General features: G+C 39.3%; 1 protein-coding gene across 2 annotated transcripts in view; it reads left to right on the forward strand.

Annotated features, from left to right (window-relative positions):
* KCNQ5 (potassium voltage-gated channel subfamily Q member 5) overlaps positions 1-20,957 on the forward strand; it is a 532,023-nt gene that overhangs the window by 481,951 nt on the left and 29,115 nt on the right. The window lies entirely within an intron of this gene.

Raw genomic sequence — 20,957 nt, forward strand, 5'->3', positions numbered from 1 at the left:
AATGAGTAGACATGATGAGTCCCATGTCAGAGAACTTCTCAGCTGCCTGTAAAGCTTACTGCCCAGCCCCACCCCTTACAGTACTAACTGGCACCTGGGGGGCACAAAAGGCATCCTCCTTACTTGGCAGACTTCACACTTTTCAGAAATAACCCATGGGTGACCTCTGAAATTCGCACAAAATAAGCACCAAGTTAGCCATTACACAAATCACAGAATTTAGCCCATATTTAAGAGAAGCATTTTTAAGCTGCATGGTGATTTTTTCATTCGTATATCTCAAATTATTTCCTTCAAAGGCAACACTTAGTTGTCTGTTCCACAAAGAGAAACCAATATGACACAATTTTAAAATTGTATTTAATCGCTTTCATGGAGTGTTCCAGTTGGTAAAGAAGAAAATAAAAGGTTAGAGGAAGGCCAGGGTGCTTTCTCTGCAATAGACAGCTAACACAGGAACGAGACAAGCTAGCCAGGCTTCCTTTGTGCTGTCGGCAGTGTGAAACTCACTACATTGTTCCAAATTCCTTTTATTTTATTTTCGATGTCTAATTTTCCCCAGCTTTTCTTCTCTTGCCATCTTTTTCCTCTGTTGCCATGTACAATGCATAACAACAGTTCCTGGACTCCGAAAATATAGAAAGCTCACAGGAGTATTGCCTGGGGAAAATTAATCTCTGTACCTCCAGTTACAAAGATTCATTTGCACATGAAACCCTTAATTCCCCGCTGGTGAGAAATTTGCATTTTTCATTAATCTAAGGCAACAGCAACTGGTGTACCACATCATTCTGCTGGAGTCGGTGACTAAATCTTTCCCAAATTGTTTTGAACCTGCGTTCCCATGATTTTGTGTTTTGGTAGAAAAATGTCATAACCTCATGTCTTTTTACATTTGTATCAGTTATCTGTTACAGCAAAACTATTCCCTCCCCCCAGACTCAGTGGCTCAAAACAGCAACCATTTATTTAGGAGGCATTTCTGTCACGCAGTACTTCCGTTCTTGGCTGGACTCTCTGGTGCATCTGTGATCAGCTACTGGGTTGCCTGGGGGGAGCTGACTGGCCTGAGGAGGCCTCAGCTGGGCTGACTCATCTCTGCTCCATGAGGTCTCTCAGCCTCCAGCAGGTTGGGCTGGTTCAGAGTGGTGGTGAGCTCTGGAGAACAGTGCAAGACCAACTCGCAAGGCCTACAGTGGGTCAGGCTAAACTCTCACAGAGTAACCTCCACTGCAAAATCACAAGGTCAGCCCAGATACCAGGGGTGGAGAAAGAGGCCCCACCTCTTAAGGGGAGGAGCTCTAAGTATTATGGGCAGCATGGCGACCTAGTGTCCTAGTCACTGGTAGCTTATTCACTTTAAGTCTTTGCAGTATGCTGTTCTCTGAACCAATATGTTTGTGTATGGTTCCATTGGTATTCTTTCCTACAGTTCCCTGCGCCTAGAGCCAAAGAAGGGAAGGGAAGGAAACCAACATTGTTAGCACGTAATATGTGTCAGGCATTGATGAGGCATTTTCTCTTGGTTCATTGCATGCCCACACAACCATCTTGCAGATAAGGAAATCAAGACCTAGAAAAGGTAAATAACTTGCCTGTGTAGGTCAGTCTAAATGCCAAAGCTCAGATTGGAAATCGCATCTAGATGTCATTCCGTCATTCTTCGTATGTTCTACCATGCTGCTCAGCATGTTTTCTTTCACGTAGGTCACATCATCAATAAATGAATGAATGAAACACAATATAAATCAGATATAAGCTTAGTGTTAGTCAAATGATTTATTGTCCTTTGTTTCAGTTAATATGGAAAATCTTCCCAAGCCATGCGCCTTTGTCACTGCATCCAAGGCGTACTCTCCCCATCCCTTCAAGTGTCAGTTAAGGTAATGCACCAGGAATTCCCTTTTTTTTTTTTTTTAAAGCAACACTCAAACATTGCTATCTCTGGCCAACCTCATCCAAGAGGTATTCAAAGGTTTACACCTTGGCATTTCCTGGCAATATCACTGCTAACCTGGTAAGAATTGAAAGTTGAGGGAAAAAATTACCAGATCTATTTTGAATCCCCCAACAGATTGGATTAATGAATAATGCAAATGTGTCGTTCTGAGGTTTGTCGGCCCATTATCAACCGTGACTGCCTTTATTGAGGTCAGGTGTTTCTGAATATGATTCAAAGAAGACAGAGCTCCTCCTTTTGGAGATAGGATTAAATACATTTTTTGAAGTCACTCTGTCATTGATTCAGAATATTCCTCCCTCTGGTAAAGTGCCGTCTGTCTAAGTCTCAATCTCTTGTAATTTGACCTACTTCAGTTATTTTCCTGAATGAGAAGGCTGTCCGAGATGATGTTGTCAGGCGTGTCCCACTGCCTGTCCTAGTTATCTGTGTGTCGTTGACCTTCCTTTTGCTCTTATCACTTGGATTTGCTAGGATTTGCCGAATATTTGTTCTATTAAAGGCAGTCCTGCTAGACTATGATTTTTCTTGCTCTAATTACAAACACTTAGATGATTTACTTGTAGAGATACAACAGTCTACAGAAGTAGATTTGTGTGTGTGTGTATGAATTTAAAAATTTTTAAAAAATGGTTTTCACAAAGCCAGGAGTTTTAGATCCTTGTTTTGATTGGAAAAACTCACAGTGCTTTGAGTATGGTGAGTCCTCCAGGGATTTTTTTTAATGAAAATTGAATTAATCCAAGAAAATCCAGAAAAGTGGTTAGAAAAACCACTTTCGGAATAAGAATCAGTTTTGGAATAAGACAACTTGTTTCAAACCCTGATTTCCCCATTAGGCTGGATGAGCTGAGGCAAGTGACCTAACCTCACCACACTTTAGTTTATCGTCTCTCTCCCTCTCTCTCTCTGTCAAGTAGCAGAAATGATACCTACCTAATAGAGTGTGTGTATAATAATGGGATATAATGTGTGTAAAAATCCTTGTACAATGCCCACCGCAGAATAGGCACTCAATAAATTGAAAGGAATATTATTATTGATTATTTCATTAATACCAATTTCTGCATTAATTTTTGTTAATTGAAGTCCTAGGCTCGATTAATTTGCATGTTTTCATCTTCCCTTTATCCAGTGCTTGGTGGCAATGCCTACTGATTGTAAATGGAAGTTTTAAAGTTATACATTCATATAAACTTTATTCCTTTAGTCCTCAGACTGAATTTTAGAAGTCCTCCTGCTGAATAATTTATATAATCACAGAGAGATGGCATTATCTTTATTATACCTCATGCGATTTATTACTATTTATCCAGGGGTCATTGTCTTTATTAAAGATGATAGAAATAGTTCATTTGTTTGGAAAGAGAGGCATTGGTTTACTATGTGACAATACAGTGTGTGGCACATAATAGTTGCTTAGAAAATATTTATTAGTGAGTGAAATAACAGTGAACAGATAATGAACAAATAAATGATTTCATATTTAGTTATTCAGGAGTCAAGTCATTAAACCTCATTGATAAAAAATTGCTTTGGGATTATAAAAAGCCAGCACACAAATGAAATGCATTATTGAAACCTAAAGTGTGATATTATTAAAAGTGTTTATTGCTGAATCCCTAAGTGCTGAGTTATTCAATAAAGGGGGTATTGAGTGATTTTTAAGACGATAATGAAATTCCTGGGTTGCTTTATAGTAGCAATAATTTTAAAAGAACACATACTCCAGTGTTCCCATTTTGAATAAAGACAGTCGATGTAGTAACATATTCAATTAAAAAGAAGAAAAGCATTTTTATATTTTTCCTTTTTACCTTATGGGCAGTTACTAAGCCACTATTATGGTGCGATCAGCAATTTTAGTAGCAGAGACCATATTAATTGTTTTTGGAAACTCTGGTGCCTCGTATCATCCTTCACAACAGAAAGATTCCTTTTAATTAAGTGTCAGGAACTATTCCATGAGGTTTTGCCGGCATTTCTGTTAGCCAGTAAGTAAGGTTAATTGACAGTCCTTAATAGAGAATCTTAGAGAATTTCATATCATAATTAACATAATTTAAGATGCTGATAATGCATGAATTATCTACTCAATCAGCGTAAGTGGGATCTTTGATCTTAAAGAGAAAATGCTCAAGTCCAGTAGCGTCTTACATAATAGATTCCTCATTAGTGTGAATTAGTAATTCTGGATGTTGCTATATAACAAACCCCAAAACAAACAAAATAAAAACCAAATTTGCCACATCACAAGAGTGCTGGTGAATGTATTTGGTACACATGGCTACATTAGGATTTCGATTGAATCCCCCAGCAATCGAGTTGCCTACCTTGGGCAGGCACTGGGCATAGGGTTTTACCTGCCTTGGAATAATCAACTGTGTCCTAAAAGTTGATACTGAAAGTTGAGATAAATAATATTTTAGGAAGTTACTGAGAATGTAGTTTTGTGAAGAATAAGGAGACGGTGTTCTGTTTCTGAGGTGACTGTAGAAAGGCACAGAACTTTAGAGAAAGAAACAAGAGTACCTCTCACTTCTCCAGCCTTTAGGTATTTGAGCTGGCCCTGAACTTGCCAGTGCTCTCTCCTTAGACTCTAGGACTCATGGGAGGTGGGTTGCAGACCGTGTGTATTACCGTGTGCTGCTTCATGAGGAAGCAAGTGAAAAGGAAGCAGGTAAGAAACCTCGGGGTTTATCTCCATGTTAAAGAGCAATGGGTGATTTTTTTTTAAACATGTGAAATAGAATTGATGGAAATGTTAAAAAAAGAAATCCTGAACAAGAGTCAAAAATTAGGATGTGCACCAACCAGGCAGGAAATTCTGTGTCTATGGTGCCTTTCCGTCCATTAGAGTGCCGGGAAATCAAATTAATGAGTACGGTTATCATTTTTCTTTTTTTTTTCTTTTTTCTAAATTTTTTTTAAAGATTTTATTTATTTATTTGACAGATAGAGATCACAAGTAGGCAGAGAGGCAGGTTGGGGGGGGCAGCAGGCTCCCTGCTGATCAGAGAGCCCGATGCAGGGCTTGATCTCAGGACCCTGAGATCATGACCTGAGCCGAAGGTAGAGGCTTTAACCCACTGAGCCACCCAGGAACCCCCGGTTATCATTTTTCTAATGAAATAAAACAAGGTGAGATGGGAAGGAATGGAGTTAGATGGGATGGAGAAGGTAGGACCGAATAGGAATTAGAATGTGTCACAAGGATTGTTGTTTCAAAAGTCTTTTCATATTTTTTTCAAAGAATTTCTGTGTTGCCATAGTAATACATACGCCTACTTTTAACAGTGAAATAATAAAGACTAACACAAAAGGAATCACGAACTTAATGTAAAGCATAAAACTATATAACTTTTTTTTAAAAAAAACATGAGAGAAGATCTTTGGGATTTGGAACTAAGCAAAAAGTTCTTAGATTTGACACCAAAAGCATTATTTATAAGAGGAAAATTGACCAAATGAACGTCATCAAAATTGAAAACTTTTGTTCTGAGAACTACCTTGTTAAGAGGATGAAAGGCTGCAGAATGAGAGGAAATGTTTGAAAACCACATGTCTACAATAGACTAGTGTCTAGAACATATAAAGAACTCTCAAAACTCAGTAGTTAACAAAAATACATTAGAAAGTTAATTATAAAGTTTGTGACAGGGGTGCCTGTGTGGCTCAGTCAGTTAAGGATCTGCCTTGGGCTCAGATTGTGATCCCAGGATCCTGAGATCGAGTCCCCACATCAGATCCCTGCTCAGCAGGAAGCCTGCTTCTCCCTCTTCCTCTTCTCTCTCTCTCTCAAATAAATAAATAAATAATCAAATAAATAAATAAAATCTTTAAAGAAAAAAAGAAAGAAGTTGGTGACAGACGTGAACCAAAGAGGTTCAGTTGGCAGATGAACTCATGAGAAGAATTTAATATCATTAGCCATTAGGGAAACACCTACTAAAACTGTAGGAGATACCAGCACACACCTGTCAGAATGACTACAATAAAGACCAGTAACAGTACCAGCCTCTGGGAAGGACTGGGATGATGGCTCATTCATACATAGCGGATGGGAACGAAGAACGTGCATTCGCTCTGGATAACAGTTTAGTTGTTTCTTATGAAACTAAACATGCAGCTACTATATGACCAAGCAACTGTATGTCTGGGCATTTTTCCCAAAAATCTGAAAACTTATGTTCATATAAAACCTCTAATGAATGTCCATTGCAGCTTTATTCATAATAACCCAAAACTGAAAACAACCTGGATGTCCTTCAACAAACTGTAGAACACCATTCACAAAGGAAGGTGAACTGTTGGTATGTACAACAATGTGGATAAATCTTGAACGAACCGTACTGAGTGTAACAAAACAAAAATCCCCAAAGATCACAGACTATGTGATTTCTATAACATTCTTGAAATGATAAAATTAATGGAGATTGGATCAGTGGTTGCCGGGGTCATGACTACAGAGTGAGAGGGAGGGGGTTGTGGGGGAAAGGACGATGTGAGGACTCTCTGCTGTGGAGGAAAGTTTCCCTATCTTGACTATGTCAATGTCAATATCACAGTTGCGATATTGTACTATAGCCTTGCAAGATATTACCACCGGGGGAATCTGAAGAAAGGGTACACGGGAGCTCTGTACTATTTCCTACAACTGCATGGAAATATAGAATTATAAATTTAAATTTATGATTACAACTTATAAAATTGGAAGTTTAAAATAATAACTACAATCAAATAATCTCAGCCCTTTATGAAAGAAGATGATGGCTCCCTGTTCCACGTTTCCACTGTACCCCCACGCCTCTGTTCCAAGCAACTCTATTTTTTGGCTGTTTCTTCTGAGGCTTATAAATTTCCATATGTTTGATAGTAGGTGTATATAACTAACTTCTGATTAAGCAGTTTTGAACATTCTCTGTTTGCTTCCAATTCTAGTAAATGACGATTTAGGTGTTTTCTTTCTTTCTCTTTCTTTCTTTCTTTCTTTCTTTCTTTCTTTCTTTGCTATTTCTCTTCACATATCCTCCCATCCTTTCAGTCTAGGTTTTGTAAGATTTTTGGTTTTTCTGTTTTCATTTTTGTTTTTTTGTTTTTTGGTTTTGTAACTTTTCAATAAATCAAAATTCAGTGTCTACATGATGTGTATGTGTTATATTGCCCTACAGTTGTTTCTTACTTTTTGCTTTCCCTGTAGTAAGTAAATCTTCCCACATCATCCAGTAATCTCTCAATAAAATTTTCCACAGGATTAATTTCATCAGGTAACTGATCCATTGCACTGTGACAGTTCTTGGAAAATTCATCCTGGAATCCTCCATTTTCCTTTTCACTAAGCCAACTGTTCTCAAGCCTGCTGCACAGCCATTATCTTTTGAATTTCTTTTGATTTTTTTTTTTAGATGGAATTCCCAGTTGATGGGGTCTCACGTTCATGTTTTTCTTGGTTTACTCTCATTTCAGATAGTAAAACTCTAATACTTTTTCAGGTAAAAAGAGGGTATGATGATGGAAGGCATCTGTCAACATTCTTGTCCCTTGCCCTACGGGGACGGATGACCCTCTTCACCATACGCACTGTGATCACACGGGAGTTTTCCTTCACCATCATTCTTGACTCCTGCTGTGACTCCCATGCCTGGGTCTTCCTCTCTCTCACTTTCCTATTTTGATGAGGTACATTGCACAGTACATTCTTGAGAAACAAAAGCGAAAAAAAAAATTTTGACTTTGCATTTCTGAAAAGGTTTTTTTTTTCCCTCATCCCCATGCTGTTTGACAGTTTGCTTGGTATAGAATTTTAGGCAGAAAATAATGTCCCTTCAGAATTTTGGAAAGTTTGCTCCCCTGTGTGCTTGTTTTCAGCACATTGTTAAGCCTATAGCCATTCTGATTTTTGCATGTAACCAGTGGTGTGTTGTTTTTTATCTTTGCTAGCTGGTAGAATCCACGTTTTGTCCCCAGTGTTCTCGATTTTCATAATGATATTTTTTGGTATGGGTCTATTTTTAGCCACCAAAGTAGATTCTTGAGGGGTCGTTTCGAACTGATGATTCATGATCTTCTGTTCTAGAATATTTTATCATTTGTTTCTTTGTTTTTAAGGATCTCTCCCTTCATTTTCTCTGCTGTGCCTTATGGAAATCCATAAGCTGTGCCTGTGGACTGGCCTTTTGATTTTCTTCCCTCATGTCTCGTTTTCCATCTCTTTATCTTTTTGCTCTACTTGCTAGGGGTTTTGGGCAACTGCAGGAGTTCATGGTCCAAATTCTTACTGAGATTTTTATTTCTGCTTGTCACTGCTCAGGTTCTTTGTTCCTGTTGTTGTTTACTGTGTCCCTGTATTCTAGCTTCCTACTTTTGTTTCATAGATAGTCTCTTACCTTATGTCAGTGAAGATATTAATGGCAGTGTTCTGAATTTTTTTCTCTTAGTTTGTTTCCTTCTAGTTGATTTTTGGTCTTTATCTTTGGGAAACTTTCTTCAGATATTTAGTAAACCATACATTTCTTTTTATAATGAAGTGTGGAAGATGACAAGGGTGACTGTAATTTCTAAGCATCTGGTTGGGGATGATCACGTTTGACCTTCACCATGGGTTGACCTGCCTTTGTCATAATCATGGGGAGTGTCTAGTGTCAGTACCTTTAGGTCTTTTCCTGGGCCAGTCACATTCTGCGGAGAATACCTATCTGCCATCTTGAGGATAAAGTTCTTGGTGCCATTGTTATGATGGCAACAGGGTGCCCATAGGTTTCAAAGTTCAGGCTGTATATGGTCACTTGATAGCCGGGTTTGGTGTATAACATGCCTTCTTCAGCTGTGCCTGGTGACCCTTTGTTCAGAGGCTTCCAGTTAGTCTCCTGCTGGAAAAGGAGAAGACCACATACCCAAGGTTATGGGGTACATTGCACACTACCTTCCTTGTCTTAGTTATTCCCAGAGATTCCTAGTGCTGCCAATTGCTGAGCCTTTTGAGTTTTCTGAAGTGTAAATTTTGTTATTTCTCAGCTTTTCCCAATGTTGGCATAGGGTTTTCTCTCTGGTATCAGCTAGTCAGTTACCTAACTTGTCCATCTGCTTTCCCACTTCCAAAATTATGTTGTTGCTGCCTCCTCTTCTGTTCCTTTTATGGGCTTATGTCTTTTTAAAAATAATCTCATCACTATAGCTTTAGTGGGTTTTTGAGGGATCAAGATTAAACTTGTATGTTCAATCTACCATCTTAACCCTGAAGGCAATGTCTGTCTTAATTGTATGTGTGTGCATGTGTGTGTGTTTTTTTGTGTGCGTGTACATGTGTGTGCTCGATCATAACATTAAGTGTATTTCTTTTTTTTTTTTTTAAGATTTTGTTTATTTATTTGTCAGAGAGAGAGAAGGCACAGCAGGGGAGCGGCAGGCAGAGAGAGAAGAATGTTCCCCGCTGAGCAAGGAGTCTGATGTCGGCGGGACATGATGCCAGGGCTCTGGGAGCTTGACCTGAGCAAAAGGCAGATGCTTACCTGTCTGAGCCACCCAGGCGGTCCCTAAGTGTATTGCTTATTGTGGGGACTCAGTTGGGTGGCTCAGTTGGTTGGACGACTGCCTTCGGCTCAGGGCGTGATCCTGGAGTCCCGGGATCGAGTCCCACATCGGGCTCCCAGCTCCATGGGGAGTCTGCTTCGCTCTCTGACCTTCTCCTCGCTCATGCTCTCTCTCACTGTCTCTCTCTCTCAAATAAATAAATAAAATCTTTTAAAAAAATAAAAAGAAATCAAAACAATTTGGTAACCACACTAGGCAATGCCAACAACAAAGTAGTCAAGTCCAGTCAAAGGTTAACTGGAAGGCAGCTATGCTCACCACTATACCACCAACACGGACCAAGTCAAAGGTTAACTGTATTTTCTCTTTACTATGAAAATTTTCCATGGAGTTTCCCTGTCTGCCTGCTTGTGATCTCTCTCTGTCAAATAAATAAATAAAATCTAAAAACAAACAAATAAATAGATAAATAAAGGCATCTAGGGCAATGTTTTCAGAATGTAATATTCACAGGATACTCTAGATACAACTCTCTTTAGGCAGGTGGAGGCAGTGGAGGTGAAGGTAAGCTGCACTTTCTCTGGTAGTGTGTTTGTACCTCTTCATTTCTGTTATGGGTACTAAAACTAATCTGGGTCCCAAATTTTCTGTTTCATGTCAAGAATGTCATAACACCAAAATAAAATAAAATACACAGAAAGCACAGCTAAATTATGTTATCTTCAATTGTGCTAGCAAAATTTGCTATATAAATTGCATCTACTCTGGTTAAAAATTACACGGGAAAATGCAATTGCTTGTTTTCAAAATATTAACAATAGAACTTTAACTAGAATATTGCCTTAAAGATTCAAGAGGATATTTTATCTTGAAATCAGTGTATGCTGCAGAGGTGTATACTTGGACTTTTTTTTTTTTTTCAATTAAAAAAAATTGGGATTTCAGAATTTTTTCAAACACTAGCATTTTAATTCAATAGCCTAGAAAAAAAATAACAGGAATATGTTCACAGATGCATGAAAATGTTCCTTGTAACATGATTTTTTATTTCTATGGGAATTCAGTGAGACGGTTTCTGAATCCTTAATAATAACTCATTTCTAAGTTATTTATTCCAAATCTCCTAAGATTCAGAATTGAGTAAACACTGGTCACATGACTGAAATTTCACACTTTGTCCCTACAGTATTAGCAATATAAGATACTGAGATAAGGGTCATATTTGGAGAAGCACAAAGGACTGAATATTCCAAAAGTGACATATGAAGGTACACTATGTCTCACTGTAATATAATTACATTTCTGCTAATGTTACATTGTTCCTGAAGAGAAAAAGAAGTCTAGATTGCCTTCTTTATTATGTTAGCATGGGTGATTGAGAGAGCTAGAGAGAGTTCCCTCTTGCTTATTGTACTGATGTTAAATGTTCTTCTATTATTTACTGATTACAGACTTACAGACCCAAGAATTTAAAGTGGACTTATAGGCTGCATTACACCTAAAAATAAAAGTACCACATATGATATTCACGCAACGAATAGTCCCTGATTTCTACTATGGAAGTTATTCCTTCTTTTACCTGGAACTTATTTTGCCTCTTAAATATTTTCATGGATCACTGGGAGAAAATCCTATTTTATTTTATGTTTCATAGTAAAGTATACTTATGGTGTCCGGGTGGCACAGTCAGTTAAGCATCCGATTCTGTCAGCTCAGGTCATGATCTCAGGGTCTTAAGATCAAGTCCCGCGGGGGGCGCCTGGGTGGCTCAGTGGGTTAAGCCGCTGCCTTCGGCTCAGGTCATGATCTCAGGGTCCTGGGATCGAGCCCCGTATCGGGCTGTCTGCTCAGCAGGGAGCCTGCTTCCTCCTCTCTCTCTCTGCCTGCCTCTCTGACTACTTCTGATCTGTCAAATAAAGAAAAATCTTAAAAAAAAAAAAAAATTAAAAAAAAAAAAAAAAGATCAAGTCCCGCATTGGGTTCTGTGCTCATCATGAAATCTGGTTGAAATTCCCTCTCTTCCTGTCCCTCTGCCCCTCCTGCTTATGTGCTCTCTCTTTCTCTCAAATAAATAAATAAATCTTTAAAAAAATAAAAAATATAGTTGACACACAATTTACGTTAGTTTCAGGGGTACAACATAGTGCTTCCTATCCTATTGGTATTTTGATAGGGATTGCATTAAACATATAGATTTTAACAATATTTGTTCTTCCAATACATGAACATTGAATGTATTTTCATTTGTGTCATCTTCACTTTCTTTCTTCAATTTTATAGTCCCCAGAGTACAGGTCTTTCACTTCCTTGGTTAAGTTTATTCCTAAGTATTTTATTATTTTTGGTGCAACTTTCTTTTTTGTGTGTCTGACTGCTATGCCTGGGACTTGTAGTACTATGTTGAATAAAAGTGGGAAGAGTGGACAACCTCATCTTGTTTCTGATCTTTAAAAAAAAAAAAAAAGAAAGAAAGAAAAAAGAAAAACCTCTCAGGTTTTCACCATCGAGTATGATGTTAGCTATGAGTTTTTTTATATGGCCTTTAAAACCCCTATTTTAAAATCCTGTAAAAATTAAACATTATGAGGAAATATTGGATTGTTTTTGATGCAGCTCATTTTATTTTTTATTTTTTTTATTTTTTTACATTATACATAATTTTATTTTATTTATTTTTTTTAGTATAATTTTTTTTTTTAGGATCCCAAAGTGTACCAAGTCATGAAAAATCACACACACACACACACAAAAAACACTATAATATAAGAGAAAACAGGGAGGCCAAAATCCAGTATTAAGTTATGCTTAGTATTAAGTTATGCTTTGTAATCAGTAAGACCCACAGCTAGAGTGGAAGGGGGACCTCTCTTACCCTGATGGTTCTCTTATTAAATATTAGCACCTTGCTCCTCTAGGTGTGTGAGATACATTAGAGAACAAGATACTGGTCTTTGTGGATGTTACATTCTAGCAAGGAAAACAAACAATAAACACCAACAAGTTAACTGTATGTCTGTTAGAGGTTAAGTGCCATGGAAAAAAGGAAGAAGGAGAGAAAAATAAGGAGACATAGATTGGTGACATAGGGAGGTAAGTGACCTCAGATAGGGTGGTCTGGGTAGTTCTAAAGAACCGATATGGAGCAGAGACCAAAGCAGCTAAAGAGCCTGCAGGCTTTCCAGAGTGGATTCCTCAAGGATAGCCCTAAAGAGGGGTGCCTGGCTTCTTTAAGGAGCAACTGGGAGGGCTGAGACAGAGAAGGGAAGCCTGGAAGGAAAAGAGCCAAGGGGAAAAATGATGGGAAATGAGGACAGACAGGAAGTGGGGGAGGGACAGACCTACAGGGCCTGATAGCCCTAGAAAAGACTCGGGCTTTGACCCTGGGAAAAATGGGGAGCCATTGGAGACTTGCACCCAGAGAGACATGATCTCAATTTTCAAAGGATTTCTCTGCCCTAATGATCCTGTGTCTTAGAGGTGATTTAACCTTGCTGAGCTACACTTTCTTCATCTGTGAAACGAGCGTCACATTTCCAAGCTGGCAGTGTTCTATTTTAAGTCACAGTTTGTATTTGTAAACCACCTCACTTCCAAGAACCAAACGAACTACAGCTATTATTAATAAAATAAAGGGCCATGCCTCCAGGCCACAAAGCGCTCAAGGCAAAGGGCCTGAATCATCCGTCTCTGGACACAAAGTTGAGAGACTGGGGCCATCGTGACCTCTCCGCTGACAGCCTCTTCAGTGAAGACTCTCGTCTCTCAACTTTCGGAGATGATTCACCAAGTAAACAAGAACATAGTGAAGTGCTCCAACCATCAAGTTTTAAAATCCTAAATCCAGACATTACTGAACAGGGACTACTGTCATGGGGCCTGAGGGAAATGCTTCATTAAGCAAACATTCATTGAGTGTCTTCTCTGCACCATGGAGTGTTTTAGGGGTAGGAGGTGCATAGATGAGAAGATACATGGTAGACAGATACATAAATGAAAAGACATGGTCCCTGCCCTCAGAGAGTTTACTGTCTAGCAAGGAAAGGGGCTTGTAAACAATCAAGTATAATACTATGTAATAACAGTCATAGAGGGGCACCTGGATGGCTCAGTCGGTTAAGCATCTGCCTTGGGCTCGGGTCATGATCTTCAGGCTCCTAGGATGAAGCCCCAAGGCGGCTTTCTGCTCAGCAGGAAACCTGCTTCTCTCCCTTCCTCTCCTCTGCCCTCTCCCCCACTTGGCTTATACTCTCTCTCTCTCAAATAAAAAAAAAATTTTTTTTTTAAATAACAGTCCTAGAGATATGTGTTCACAGCCGAGGAAGACAGGGCTGAGTCAGTGTCGGGATCAGGCTGCATTTCATGGAGGTGGTAAACTCTTGAAGGGCTTGTAATTGCAGAGCTGAATTGAGACTCTAAGCTTTGTCATGCTTCCCTCTATAGCTCATCCTCTTTGCTTTGGGTAACTCAAAATATCAGTAATTGCTCAACTTCAAAATAAAATTCTAGTTTTCAACATGGCACAAAACGTATATGTGTGCTGGAATGTAAATGGTTTGTTCTGAATATTCTGATGTTCTCCCCATAGGGAATAGGGCACCTTGGTTTTGTGGTGCCCTACACATAATACAATGTATCAACTGCAAATTCAGCAGAGAGCCAACAAAAAAAAAAAAAGAAGAAGAAGATGGGGGAGAGTGGATGGGGTATATAGACAGTTCCCTTGGAGAAAGTGTCCAAAGGATAATGATGCCTAAGTAGCACCTGGAGAAACAGTTGGTAGTCTGGTGTGGCTGGAGCATGGGATGGAAAAGCTCTAACGAGGTGAGTTTGGATGAGGACCTCTGAGCTATCTGAATCAAGTCCCCCACCCCCACCCCGGGGCAACCGGAGATGTCCTCTTTGCCATCTGGGCTGAGAAATTGACTTTGACATTAAACATCAGATAATGCAGAAGAAAAGAGAGTGGAAGGCAATAGGCCACCATTTAATAGGCTTTCCCTCAGAGTGTTCAAACGCTAAACAAATAATTCTCATTCTTTATTATCTCATTTAAAATTCAAAGTTTCTATGGTGAGTATTATTACTATTATAATAAGAGAAAAAACAAATTCTAAAAAAAGCATTTGAAAAGAAAAACACCTAGAACGAAATATCAACTATCTGGAGCATTTTTCTAGGTTCAGAACCCAGTACAGCTTCTTGATGACTTACAGCATCTAACACAAAACAGAAAAAAGGGTCTTAGCCAAGGACATAGCGAAATGAAATCATGCTACTCCAGCAAGGCTCAAGGAGTTATTCTAAACTCTAGCTGGATTAAAGGAATCGCCTTTGGACTAGCACATGGCTGAAATGGACTCTCTAATTTTAGGATGATATTTAAGGTGTTGGGAAATGATCATGGGGAAAGGTAATTGAAATACAACCAGCCATAGAAGGAAGGAACCCTTGGAAAACAAATTATAATTCATGACAGAATGTAATAAATTAGTTACCATCCCCATTAATAGTGGCCATTTTAATGTGTTTATGCTATGGCTTATTCTACAGCATAATGGAACAGAATCATAATATGCTTCATTTAAATTCCCAAAATAAAAGTTTATTGTAAACTTCAAGCCCTCACACTTTCACTTTAAGAATTACATTATAATTGGGGCGCCTGGGTGGCTCAGTGGGTTAAAGCCTCTGCCTTCGGCTCAGGTCATGATCCCAGGGTCCTGGGATCGAGCCCCGCATTGGGCTCTTTGCTCAGCAGGGAGCCTGCTTCCTCCTCTCTCTTCCTGCCTCTCTGCCTACTTGCGATCTCTGTCAAATACATAAATTAAAAAAATCTTTAAAAAAAAAAAAAGAATTACATTATAATAATGCTTTCCTTTAGGTTCTGGAACTTGGGAAGATTTTTTTTTTCTTCACTCATTGTTTTTCTATTTTTCAAATACTCTATCTCAAAAAACATATAATATTTTGTGACAGAAAAATATCTTTAAATTCCTTGTAGAATTTTAAAAGTAATACAAAGTCATTTACAATTTCATACCCAATTCAGCTAATTTTATTTTTATGTATTCCATTCTAGCTGGTTTTCTTTTTATATATCATTGTACATGGTTATAATCAACATGAATGTTTCATTTCATATTTTAATTTTACTGAGTATTTAAAAACACATACTTTCATATTATTAAATTATGTATTATTATAATATATAATATATATAATAAAATATATTATTAAATGCTACTCGTAATTATCTTTTTCATAGCTGTGTAGTACACCATCATAGTCAAATACTGTAATTTACTATAATTTATAATTTCTTCCTTTGGGACATTAACATTTCTACAACTATTTCTCTATAATGGGCAATAACATGGCTAACATTATTGCATTGAGCTACTACCATTATTTCCCTTTTGAAATTGTTTTCCAAAGAAAACTTCTCTGGTGTAAAGTTATAAGATCGCTGATTATAAATTTTTGTCCAATTTACATATTTACTAACAATATCTGATTATACCAGATTCACCTCAATTTTCTTAGTAGTAACTATTATTCTTTGTTAAATTGGTAGAAGTCCATACTTTCGCATAACTCTAATTTGTATTTTTTTATTTCTAGTTAGGTTGAATAGTTTCCTGATATTTTTTGATACCATGAAGTGATCTCTTCTGATAGACTTACTTATACATTTATATTTTGGATTGTAAGCTCCTTACTCGTTATAAATAGTACACCTCTTTATATCTTTCCATTTTCTTCCCAATCAAGCATTTTTCTTTGCATTGTAATTTAGTTTAATTTTAGGTAGTAACAATCTCTGTATTCATGATCAAACTGTCAGCTGTCTCCTTTGTAATTTCTTCTGCTGACCTAAACATCAGGACATTATCATTCCTCTACAGACAGAACAAATGTTTTCTGCTATGTTTTGACAATTTGATTTTATTTTGATCTATGAACATGTAAGCTTCTTTTTTTTTTTTTAAAGATTTTATTTATTTATTTGACAGAGAGAGATTACAAGTAGGCAGAGAAGCAGGCAGAGAGAGAGAGAGGAGGAAGCAGGCTCCCTGCTGAGCAGAGAGCCCGATGCGGGACTCGATCCCAGGACCCTGAGATCATGACCTGAGCCGAAGGCAGCGGCTTAACCCACTGAGCCACCCAGGCACCCTGAACATGTAAGCTTCTTGTGCATAAAAACAGTGGTGACTCCTTTCAAAGAGAACAGTGCCAAGGCCTGTAAAGAGTGGGGTTTTAGGGACGCGTGGGTGGTTCAGTCAGTTAAGCAACTGGCTCTTGGATTTGGCTCAAGTCATGATCTCAGGGCTGTGAGATCAAGCCCCACTTGGGGCTTGGTGTTCAGCAAGTAGTCTGCTTGAGATTCTCTCCCTCTGCCCCTCCCCCTTGCTCTCTCCTTTTCTCTCTTTCACATAAATAAATAAAATCCTTTAAAAGAGAGAGGGGATGGGTTTCAGATGGAAGAGGAATAAAAGCAAGAATCTGAAACCTGAGTAAAAAGATGAAATCTTGCTCCCATATCACAAATTTGTCAAGGGATATTTTTAAATTCTTTTTCTCTCTCTTTTTTTTAATGATGCAATCATTTATCTTGTCTTGTGAAGCACCTATATTGTCTCAAATTGTTCCTGTGCACTCATGGTGTTGGGGGAAACGTGGAGAATTAGTCCAAATCCAATGACAGACTAGTCGGACATACTCCTCAGCTCTGGCTGAGAGAAACCATGGAATGTCATTTTTTGGCCTGGGTTCCAGCCCTCAGCTTCCTCATGTTATTGGTCCTGAAGGTGTTCTTTGTACTGAGGGTTGTTTGTTTATTTTTTTTAACACCTCCCAGCTGATTCTAACATGCAGGCAAGGTAGAAAACCATTGTAATCATTTCATCAAGAAAGGTAAAAAGAAATCTAACCCATAAGAGGAGATGATCAAGAGAAAGAACTAGAAATAACTATCTGCATCCTGATGGCAGAATTTCATAGTGGGAACAGAAAAACGGTCTTTGGACATAGCAGAAGTTTCCAGAATGTTCTTTACTTCCTTTCTCTTCATCACCTAAGGTTCACATAGTCTTTTCCAGACACTGAAATAGATTTTCCAAAATGTAGGAGAATGAGGTATTTGAAAGCAAATTTTGAATATTGCTAATTAATAAGAAACAGGAGAGGGTCGGGATAAATAAAAGGTAGTATTTTGAAACTTCTTTTTTCTCCAAGCATTGATCTTCCACTGGGGCAGACTCACCACACCTGGCAGGATTGTCCACAGGGAGCAGGACTTTGGGGAGCATCTCACTCTATGGCACCTTGCTTTTTGTGATTAGCTTTTCTGCAGACCGATGCTCACATGAGCTTGTATACCCATAACCTACATCTCCCAAAATGCAAGGGCAGAGAGCCAGATGTGTGGTTGGAGAGCAGAGAGCCCCACCTTGGCTGAAAAGGTAGCCCCACCCAGGTGTCTTAAAATTCACTAAGGGTTTTAAGCCTCTAGGAATCATGTGAAAGACATGTGATGTGTTATTAACCTCCCTGGAAAGAAAATGGACATCTCAAGATAGTTATGAAGGAGAAAGGCAGCATTTTCCCCATTTTTGTGGCTTTGAAATAAGGAGAAAAATTTCCCAACTCAGTCCTTGCTTCAATATATGCCTGCGAAGATATATTTCCTATTCACGTGTTCTGACCAAACCTACAAAAAATATTTTTTAAGGCCTGAGAATTTAATTTATGCCTTGAACCATCAAGTTCTTATGTGTAATAATATTCCACAATAAGGTTCATTTGGATATGAGGCAGTTGGTGACTGACTTCCATCTTCTGTCCAACCTGTTCCTAAACAGAATGGCTAAGCTGAAGCTCTTACTGGGGTACAGGAAGGACAGGGGTGAGGTAGAGCAGGACACTGTCTTGTAATCATTTGGAATGTCCCCAGTGTCATTGACAGTGTGAACATTATGATTTCACTATCTTGACATTTGTGCTTATTGTGACAGTGCACACCTGCTGATAAAGTTTTCCGTTAACTTCGTAGTTAAAGGGCCCTGTACGTTATGCTATTTAATTGTTTTGGACATACATCATTGTGTGAGGGTTGCTTATATGATATTTTCAAGTAGATAAGTCATTGGTAACAGGCATTGAAGGATCCGCCTTCCCTGTAGCCTCTCCAGTGTTCTCCAGTTTTCAGAGATAAAAACATGGGTCTGTATGAGAAGTGCCTCTCGCTAGAGTTCAGATGAGGGAAAGCGGTCACATGCCTCTTTTCTGAACGGCAGCACAAAATACTTCTGTAAATGCGGCGTCTGGGTGGCATGGTCAGTTAAGCGTCTGACTCTTGATTCTGGCTAAAGTCATGATTTCAGGATCGTGAGATCGAGCCCCATGCTGGGCATGAACTCAGTGCGGAGTGTGCTTCAGAATTTCTCTCCATCTGTCTTTCCCCTTTGTGTTCTCTCTCTCTCTCTCTCTCTCTAAAATAAACAAATATTTCTTTTTTAAAAAGTACTTTTTTGAGTTCTGTACTAGGAATCCTGATAAGTGCGTTATTTGATATTTCCTTTAGGGAGCTAACATCTGGGTATCTCAGAAGGTTCCATAATGGCACATGGTGATCATCCAGCCTGTGTGTGAACCCCTGCATCTCTCGCCCCACAACCCCCTCCTCGCAACTCCAGGGTATATGTATTTCCAGGTCCCCTTTAGGGTATACACTGACTTAGCACATGGCCATGGTAACCACACTCCCCCGAATAGGGTTCTCTCTTGGTGTTTGGGGTCACTTCACCTGAGACCGTGAGAGCATGCCGCACACAGCCACATGGGTGCAAATATAATGCAAGGGAAGGGAATGCAAATGACAACAAGAGAGGAGACAGACAATTCTGGAAGGAGGCAGAAGGGAGACTTAAGAGTCAGTCCGTATTTACTAGTGCAGTTCCAAAACCCAACTGCCAAATTTAAATTCTCGTTCTGTCCCTTACTCTTCATTTGTCCTCGAGCGCATTTCTCAGCTTTCCGTGCCTCATTTTCATGATCCATAAAATAAGGGATAATAATACATACCTGTTGTGGGGCTTGAAGCCATTAAAGTTCTTGGCACATAATTAGACTTCCCCAAAAAGCACTTATTAGTATTATTGTCATCATCCTTGTTGTCCTTGAGTGAAGATTTGGCAATGATGGAGAAAAGTTTTCCCAACTGTGTTCATTTCCTAGAGATGCCATAACAAATGACCACACACTGGGTGGCTTGAAACAACAGAAATTTATTTTCTCACAGTTCAAGAAATCAGGATGTCTGAAATCAGGGCATCACCAGGTTTGGTTCCTTCTAGAGTCTCTGAGGGAGAAGGCATCCCATACTTCTCTCAGCTTCTGGTGGTTGCCCCAGATTCTTGGTGTCCTTCCTTACAGATGCATCAGGCCAGGCTCTGCTTCCATCTTCTTTTTGTTCCTGTACCTTCTTCTCTTCTGTCTTATAAGGACCCTTCCATTGGGTTGAAGGCCCACCCTAATCCAGTATGGTCTCATCCTGAACCCTACCTTAATTACATCTGCAAAGACCCTTATTCCAAATAGTCATATACTGATATTCCAAGTGGACATGAATTTAAGTCCAATGCTACTCAGCTACTTTAGCAATTGAAAGCAGGTTAGGCTCAAATCAGAGGTAGAAATTGCCAACTGCTCCTGGAAGAATGTCATCTAACCTTGGGCATGTTGTGCATTAAAAGGGCTCTGTTGCGTAGATGGTCACTCAAGCGAAATGGGCCAGCTCCCCTCAAGCGCATCACTGAGTCAGAACCAAGGGTCAGGCAGAATCAACACGTGTCCTGTCATTGAAACTGTGGCAGCCTTCTCAGGAGAAAAGTCAAACATGCCCAGCAGGGATAGGCTGCACCGACAAGGCCGCACACGTGGCCAGCTCTTTCCCGTGCTCTCTCCTGACACGTCGCACGCCACCGCTAAACCCACCACTGGAACCCTGCAGGCATTCTGACACTGGGTGATGCAGTGTCAGAGCCTCGGAGAACTGGATTTTAGTAACACGCTCTGCAGCTCACTCGCTCCACTGACCCCCCTGTGTGGCCTCAGGTAAGATACTTACCTTCTCTGAGCCTCAGTTTTGGCTTCTAAAACCAGGCATAATATCACCAGTAACGTGGAGAGTGCGTCTAAACAAGAGCACTAATATCGGCGGAGGCTTCCTTTCAACGCCGGGCATGACTTTCAACGAGTGGTTGCTGTGATTTTCATTATTGTGAGGCAGCGGCTCCGTCTCTCCCTCTTCCTAAGCTTTTTTTTTTTTTTTTTTTTTTTTTAAAGGTTTTATTTATTTATTTATTTGAGAGAGATCACAAGCAGGCAGAGAGGCAGGCAGAGAGAGAGGAGGAAGCAGGCTCCCTGCCGAGCAGAGAGCCCGATGCGGGGCTCGATCCCAGGACTC

This window comes from Neovison vison, chromosome 1, assembly GCF_020171115.1.
Source record: "Neovison vison isolate M4711 chromosome 1, ASM_NN_V1, whole genome shotgun sequence".
In the NCBI taxonomy this organism is placed as follows: domain Eukaryota; kingdom Metazoa; phylum Chordata; class Mammalia; order Carnivora; family Mustelidae; genus Neogale; species Neogale vison.